The sequence below is a fragment of the Mustela putorius genome, unplaced genomic scaffold (assembly GCF_011764305.1).
Source record: "Mustela putorius furo isolate JIRA1106 unplaced genomic scaffold, ASM1176430v1.1 tig00003850_pilon_pilon_pilon, whole genome shotgun sequence".
In the NCBI taxonomy this organism is placed as follows: Eukaryota; Metazoa; Chordata; class Mammalia; order Carnivora; family Mustelidae; genus Mustela; species Mustela putorius.
Genome location: NW_025422002.1, coordinates 16,090,713 through 16,098,933, shown reverse-complemented (window position 1 = coordinate 16,098,933; position 8,221 = coordinate 16,090,713). Strand labels below are relative to the sequence as shown.

The 8,221-nt window shown below is 44.9% G+C and overlaps 1 protein-coding gene across 2 annotated transcripts in view; it reads left to right on the top strand.

Moving 5' to 3' along the window:
- Nucleotides 1-856: 856 nt before the first annotated feature.
- RAB7A (RAB7A, member RAS oncogene family) overlaps nucleotides 857-8,221 on the top strand; it is a 72,809-nt gene continuing 65,444 nt past the window's right edge. For both annotated transcript variants that reach the window (XM_004738629.3, XM_045063390.1), the window contains exon 1: nucleotides 857-1,090. The gene's annotated coding sequence lies outside the window, so the exon portion shown is untranslated. The remainder of the gene's footprint in view (nucleotides 1,091-8,221) is intronic.

The following is an 8,221-nucleotide window of genomic DNA, read 5'->3' as shown; positions in this document are numbered from 1 at the left end:
CCATTCCCCTTTGCTCTAGGAGCCACGCATTTGTAAGTTATTCCCCAGCGATCTCCTTATTTGCTGCAAATAAGTTTACTTTGTGAGACAACTCCACCTGGTGCATCTGTGACTCGCTAAGGAGGAACCTCGTTAGTTGATTACGCTGGTTTTCCATTTACTTAGACCAGACCAACGTCTCATTCACCTCCACGTCTCCGTCACTTTGTTACACAATTAGTACATTTTCAGTCGACTAGATCATGCACATTGACATCCAACCTCCTTCACATCTCATCCTACCACTGTGTGAGCAAAGTCAAACCCACTTGTAGAAATAATCTTTCCTTAACAAACGGAGATGTTCCAAAGGTGTACTACCGGGACCTGGTAGGGGCTCAGCAAATATGGGTACTCTTCCTCAACCCAATGTAAGTTTGTCAAATAACCGCTCTTTTATCTCCCACCGCTTAGAGACCTCCCCCTGAGAAAGTCTCTGCCTAGAGTATGCAAGCTTCCTTGATTCTGAAGAGCTCAAGACACACAGTAGGACTACTTAGTTGACTGAACGGTGCCTTCTGCAGAGGGACAGTACTGTAAGAGCCAGTTTGCTCTCGTCCTCTCTTCGGCATTCATTATTCTAGGGGAACGCGGGAGTGGGAGGGAAAGGCGAGACAGCTGAAACGGCTGAGACAGCCGTGTGCGGATTCAACATGGCGCCGTTCTTCTCATTGTACGAGCCTCAAAGATGGCAACAACCAATTGGGGGCAGACATGTTTGTGCCACGTGATCCAGGCTCAGCCCAAAAGCGGCCGGAACGTGACGCAAGATTGAGGCGGGGCTCCTCCCCCGCACTCTTGGCGTCGAGAGTCTCGTGACAAGTACTTCCGCTCGGGGCGGCGGCGGTGGCGGAAGTGGGAGCGGAGCCGGAGTCTTGGCCATAAAGCCCAAGGCGGCGGCAGCGGCGGCGTTGAAGGCTTGTGGAGTGCCGAGGAGTCCGCTGGAACCGGAACTTGGACTTCTCTTCAGCCCCTGTCCTCCCTTGTACTTCCTCCTCGGCGGGAGCCCTAGCGACGCGCCCGGCCCGGAGCCCCAAGCGGAGCGGCCGCGGTAAGCAGCGGGCCCAGCCTGGCGGGTGGCCTGGCCCCATCCCCCTCAGCTTCTCGGTCGCCCGGGCCTCGCGTCGTCCCTGTCTTGGGCAAGCTCTAGGCCCAGCGAGGCCTCGCGGGGGAACCCTGCGTCGCTCAAGGCCCAAGAGCAGGCCCGGACCGCACCCGGCCGTGGGGGAGGTCAGAGGTCTTCGGGTGTGACCTCTGGCCGGGTTGCCGACCGCAGACTGGCGGTCCGGGACGCCTCGTTTGCTGGTAGCGTCAAGAACCAAGCCGGAGGGTCTTCTGATCTGGGTGGCCTCTGGACACTGGGGGCCTGCGCCGCTGCGGGACGCGCTATTGGGCTGAGTCCCTTGGAGCAGCGAGCCGGAGTTTGTCGGAGTCGACCCCGCCCGCTGCCTTGCCTGGGGACGCTAGCCCGGGCGCCCCGGATCGCGCGGGCCTTGCTAACAGGCGCCCAGGGCTGAGCCACGTTCCCATCTGTATCTTCAGTGAACAGCCTGACCCTGTTAGTGAGAGAGGTTCTCCGAAGGCAACTGAGTCAAGGCAGTGAGTCAGGTCACGTGCAGTGGGCTCGCCCCAAGCACTTGTATACATGTGAGACGCCTCTGGCTCGGGGAGACAGGGAGCTTTTTGTCTTAAGTCTGTTGTGGTAGATCCCGAAGGAAGTTTTCAAACTTACTGGGGGAAAGATGGGGTTTGGTCTCCACCGCGTTGAGGGACTTCTTACTGCCTTAAAGCTTGATGTCAAGTGTTTCTTTCGTAAGAGTGGAAAATTGAGAAGAATAATAGCAAACATTTTGAGCGCTGGTTGTGGTCTCGGCAGCGTGGCAAGACAACTGCAAGGATTTTTACGTTTGAGGCTCAGAACAGCCTTTGAAGTACTATTATTGTTAAACAACGGATAGATTAAGTTGTTTGGCCAAGGTCACACAGATAAGTAAGTTAAGTAGCGAAGGTTCAAGCTGAGGCAGTCAGATTCCGGAGTACTGTACTCGACTGGTCTCTGGGTTGCACTGCTTTCCGATGCTCCTGAAGTTTGTTATCTGTCTTTTGCCACCCAGTGTCTTCCTCTCTGTGCCTCCTTTGTTTCTAGTGATCCTATTTGAAATGCTCTGCTTTTACCTTACAGCCACCTTAGTTCTACCTTAAAATCATGAGGTATTCCATTTGCGGTTGTAACTTTTAACATAGGCTTTTTTGTAGTGTAGTGCTAATATTAGATGCTCTACGGTTTTAGCGAAGTGCTTGAATGAGGTCTGAAAAATGTTGTTACGTAAATGTTTTGTCAAACGAATTATGCCTGCCAATCCTGCCATGTGAACCTTTCTTAAAACCTTAGTACATGAGTATCTGGCCAGTTAGTTCTTTCCTGTTGAAAATACTCTGTCTTCTTTTGGATTCCAAAAGAACAGGCTCTTGTCTCTTCCTTGTGACTTAAGCAGCTGATTAGCCGCATGACTTCTCATCTATGGATTAATAGAGTCTCCTATTAGTGTGTTTCTCTTCAGACTTGGGAGAGTTTGCTCAGATTTGAGTCTAAGAACTGGAAGGTGAGTTGTGAGTACTTCTGAAGATACCATCCAGGCTTACATTTGGCTTACATTTGGTATTAGCCTTTCTGTGCAAAGGGGTAGCAAACCGAGACCACACTCTTATGATAGTCTTCCTATGCACTGTTCCTTTCTGAAATTTGACGTGTTTGCTGTTACTTTTGTGGTCAAATTGTGTAACTGTGCATCTGTTTGATACAACAAATAAGGCTGGGTATTTGACTAGATACTAGACTAAGAATTATAGGCAAGATTTTCTGGGGAAGTATGGAGGAGGAATCCTCCCAACCCTGTTGTATTCTAATTTCTTTTTTTTTTTTTTAACTGATATATTTAAGTGAGTAAATAGTATGGTAGTCTTACATGATGTTTTGAATTTAGAGAGGAGAGTAATGATGAGCACCTTTTCATTCATTGAGATGTTTTGAGCATCTATCATTTCTTAGACATTACTGCTTATTGAGTCAGGGATGTAGGTGTGGTTATTGTCCTAAAGGAATTTAAAAGTGGTGTGTGATCACAGCCAGGAATTCTGTTGTGGAATGGCTTGGTGGAAGAAGCTGAGGCTTTTGGAAAGAGGAGTTGTTTCTCATCTCAGCAAGTGAATCCATAGTAGGCAGTCTTGTAGAACACCAGACTCTTGAAGCCAACTTGAAGGCTTTGTTAATTTAACAGCATTTGTATGGTTTGCTCTGGAGAGTATGGAAGATAATGTTACAGTTTCAAATTGATGTTGTCTTTGGAAGAGAAACCTTCAACACTAGTTTATCCTTTTGCTCTAGTGGTGTTTTGTTGTTCACTTGAGGGAGTTCATGTCATTGCCATTTGACACTGCAAATGCTTGCTGCTTTTACGGTGTTGTTTGAGCAAAGGCACATTTGGCATGCTGGATTTTTTTTTTTCCTTCAGCTGATGGAGAAAGTTTAATATAGTGCCCACCAGTTATAATGCCAGTATTTTACTAAATAAAGCCCTATGCTGCTGCATCTTGTGCAACTGCTCTGGCTCCCCTTTAAAAGGAGATGAGTTTTGTGTTCGTGGTAGAAGTGCATGAGTAAACTAATGGCAGGGTGGAATGTAGGAGAAAGCACTCTAAAAATAGTTGTGTAGTCTATCTCTCCAGGTAATTGTTAACAATCACTTGGGCATTTGCTTGTTTTGTTTGTGCCAACCAGGCCCAAGCCCCCAAATCCCATAATCAAAGAACATTGTTTTATAGTAAAATACGGCTTTGAATCTGATTCCAGACCCCACCACCAAGTGAAGCAGAAGGTTTTGGTTATTTGATTAGCTTCTAGTAAATCTCCAAAGAGAATTGTACTAATACCATTTCTACCCTTACATTTGGTATTAGCCTTTCTGTGCAAAGGGGTAGCAAACCGAGACCACACTCTTATGATAGTCTTCCTATGCACTGTTCCTTTCTGAAATTTGACGTGTTTGCTGTTACTTTTGTGGTCAAATTGTGTAACTGTGCATCTGTTTGATACAACAAATAAGGCTGGGTATTTGACTAGATACTAGACTAAGAATTATAGGCAAGATTTTCTGGGGAAGTATGGAGGAGGAATCCTCCTGAGTAAGGCTAACCAGTGGTTCCCCTTGGTACTGATGTCATCCTCTGAAGGAGACTGAAGCTCTAGAAATGAGCACCCCCCACACATACTGCCTTGCGGCTGCTGGCTTTCTTACTGACTCTTATCTCCCATGTAAGTTTGCCACTGTATTCTCAGCCATCCATTCCTGGGTTACCAAACATTGATCCATTAGTGCCATCTAGTAGATATCTGTGCTTCTGGGTCTGCAGTTTGCTGCAGACACATTTTACAACGTGTTGATCCCTTCAGTTATTTGTTCTCACATTTCCCTTCTGTTTTCTGCCTTTTCTAAAAAAACACAGAGAAATAGTTTGCATTAATGTTTTAAAACTTTTTAATGGTGATTGTGGTCAGTGTGACTTGTGAATCAAAGGTAAAAATGATGTGTGGTGGGTGAAATCAGAGCAGGCTTTTCAGCAGTGCCTCTGACTAGTTTCAATTTTAGTACTGAGGCTGTGATTTCAAAAACAAATTTAAGAATAGCTACTTGCAAAATGTCTCTGTGGGGGAGGAAGAAAGCTTGGGAGTTGGTTCCAGTGGTGACATACAGTGTTGGCCTTGCTCATTTGCCTGAGGATGCTGTACTTAATGCAGGGGGCCTGAAGCCTCTACTGGGCTGTTTTGGTGATGTCATCACTGCCGTGGAGTTCAGTCTGGCTGATTTTGTTGTCCATTTCCTGGTGGACTTGGACTGCTTGCTGTCAGGGCAGAGCAAATCCAAAGAAGCATATTAAGGGAAGCCTGGGGACCTGGGCAATGTTAGGAATTCTGTAACCTCACTTGGCTCTCAAAATGAACTTGCTTGTGTGACTGCTGCCAGACATGGTGAAGGAGCGTCTCTGTTCTCCCTGACCCTGCAAGTAAAGATGGCTTGTGCTTGCTGCTCTCTTTCCTGGAGTTACCCAGCTCAGTTCAGTAATCCTTCAAAAATTACATTGTGAGCTAAATAGTTATTGTTGGTTTCTAATTTTTGTATGCAGTTTTGATCTAAAGTTTATTTACGTTTGGTGAGCTTTTAATTGGAGTAATTTGGGAATGTATGATAAAGCCAATACGAATTAACTTTTTAAAAACCCAGTTGTAGGGGCGCCTGGGTGGCTTAGTCATTAAGCATCTGCCTTTGGTTCAGGTCATGATGCCAGGGTTCTGGGATCAAGCCCCACGAGCCCCACATCAGGCACCCTGCTTGGCTGGAAGCCTGCTTCTCCTTCTCCCACTCTCATTGCTTGTGTTCCGTCTTTTGTTGTCTCTTTGTCAAGTAAATAAAATCTTAAAAGAAAGAAAAAATAAAAACCCAGTTGTAATAGCACAGACTTTATAAAAAGTAGTGCCTCTAACATATGGTATTTAGTCTACCAACAGTGCTCTGTGTACTTAGAGATCTGAAATAACTCTGGGTCATCTGGATAGCCCATAAGTTCACAGCCACTCTTAAATCCTGTGACCTCTGCCATTCAGTTGACAGTTGTTAAAGAGTATTAACATTTTGTAGAAAACCTTCTTACATGGTATTTGTCTTTAAATGCTTTTGGGTGTTTGTGTAGTGCTTACCATTCACATAGGATTTCATTTGGTCCACACAGCATCTCTGTATGCTGAGAGGGTAGCCTTTTCTGTTTTTCTGCATGAGATAGTTCTGGGTCCTCAGGTGGTCCAGCTGCTAGAATGTTCATCTATGTCTGCTGAAACACATAGCTATTTCTTTCTCTCTTTTTTTTAAGATTTTTATTTATTTGACACTGAGAGATCACAAGTAGGCAGAGCAGCAGGCAGAGAGAGAGGGAAGCAGGCTCCCCGCTGAGAAGAGAGCCTGATGTGGGGCTCAATCCCAGGACCCTGAGACCATGACCCAGGCCGAAGGCAGAGGCTTAACCCACTGAGCCACCCAGGCACCCCAACACATAGCTATTTCTAATGTACCATTCTGCCTTTTTGATTGTACATGATGCCTTTAAAGATCTTAGCATTTGACTCCTTGTAAAAAAATGTATTTTTCTTCCACTGCCTTTTTTTTTTTTTTAAGATTTTATTTATTTATTTGGCAGACAAAGATCACAAGTAGGCAGAAAGGTAGGGGGAGAGAGAGGAGGGAAGCAGGCTCCCTGCTGAGCAGAGAGCCCGATGTGGGAGTCCATCCCAGGACCCTGAGATCAGGACGTGAGCTGAAGGCAGAGCTGAAATACCACTGAGTCACCCAGGCGCCTCTCTTCCACTGCCATTTATTTATTTGTTTTAAAGTTTTATGTTTTTGTTATCTCTGTACTGACCATGGGGCTAGGACTCACAACCCCAAGATCAAGAGTCTCATGCTCTTCCAACTGAGCCAGCCACACACCACCTACTACCTTTTATTTAAAATTTCATTTCTCGGGGCACCTGGGTGGTTCAGTGGGTTAAAGCCTCAGCCTACAGTTCAGGTCATGATCCCAGGGATCCGGATCGAGCCCTGCATCAGGCTCTCTGCTCAGCAGGGAGCCTGCTTCCTCCTCTCTCTCTGCCTGCTTCTCTGCGTACTTGTGATCTCTGTCTGTCCATTAAATAAAAATAAAATCTTCCTAAAAAATTTAAAATAAAATAAAATAAAATTGCATTTCTCAGGTGCCTGGATTGCTCAGTAGGTTAAGCGGCCAACTTGATTTCTGGCTCGGGTCATGATTTTGGGGTCCTGGGATAGAGCCCTGTGTCAGGCTCTCCACTTAGCAGGGAGTCTGCTCTAGGATTTTTTCCCTCTCCCTTCCTCCTGCTTGTGTCCACATGCACGTGCTCGCTCCCTGTCTCTTCTCTCAAATAAATAAATAAATCTTTAATAAAATAATAAAATGCCATTTCTCTTTTGCTGATGATTAAAGAAGTTCTTTTTTTTTTTTTTTTTAAACAAGTGTGTTCTTTTTAAGGATAAAAAAACTAAGGAAACACAGAAGTAAAAAGAAAAAAAAAATCGATTCACTATCCACAGGAAGACATTGTGTTAACTGGTTTTCTTCCTGTGAATGTATACTTTAATATCTTTGTTTTGTGAAGTTGAATAAAATATGGTGTGGGAATTTAACAGTGGTGGGGGAAGCTGAACAGTCTTGCGTCTTTGACCTGTGGGATCTCTCATAAAGGAAGCTGGGGATCATGAGACTAGTTGTGTTTTTTCAGATGTTTAATGACAACAGGTAAAGAACGTGATGCATTCAGTTCAAGAATGAAGTTACTTGGGGTGCCTGGGTGGCTCAGTGGGTTAAGCCTCTGCCTTCGGCTCAGGTCATGATCCCCGGGTCCTGGGATGGAGCCCAGCATTGGGCTCCCTGCTCAGCAGGGAGCCTGCTTACCCCCCACTCCCTGCTCCAACCCCCTGCCTCTGCCTCCCTCTCTTCCTACTTGTGATCTCTGTCAAATAAAAAAAAAGAAAAAAATTATTTGGCATGGTGACACTAGATAAGTATAGTGGTGCCCTTATTTTTAAGTAATTTTTCATTTTTGTTTGTGAGTAAACTTTGAATATGAAGTAGAACATACTTAAGAAAAGCACACAAATAAGTGAACTTGGAGAATTTTTATAAACTTAGAAGCCTTTTTGTGCCTCCTTCAAGTTGTTATCCTCCCCTCCTCCCAGGGTAAGGAGTCTGATTTTTTTTAACACTATTAAATCACCAGTGTGATTTGCTGGATTTGGACTTTGTGTAAGTAGCGTTACACACTTTGTGCCCTTCTGTGTCTGGTTTCTTTGATCTGTTGTTGTTCGTGAGATTTTGTATTGAGTGCAGTTGTAAACTCCATTTTCATTGCCCAGAAATATTCCATTAGGTGGTATACCATAATGTATTTATTAATTTATTGATGCTTATATGGGTAGCTTGTAATTTGTGGCTGTTAAAATAATGCTGTATGAATGTTCTTGTGTCTGTCTGACTGATACATATACACATTTCTATTATGTGAATCCCGAGGAGTGGAATGGCTGAGTTTTAGGGTATGTATCTGTATTGTTTTGCT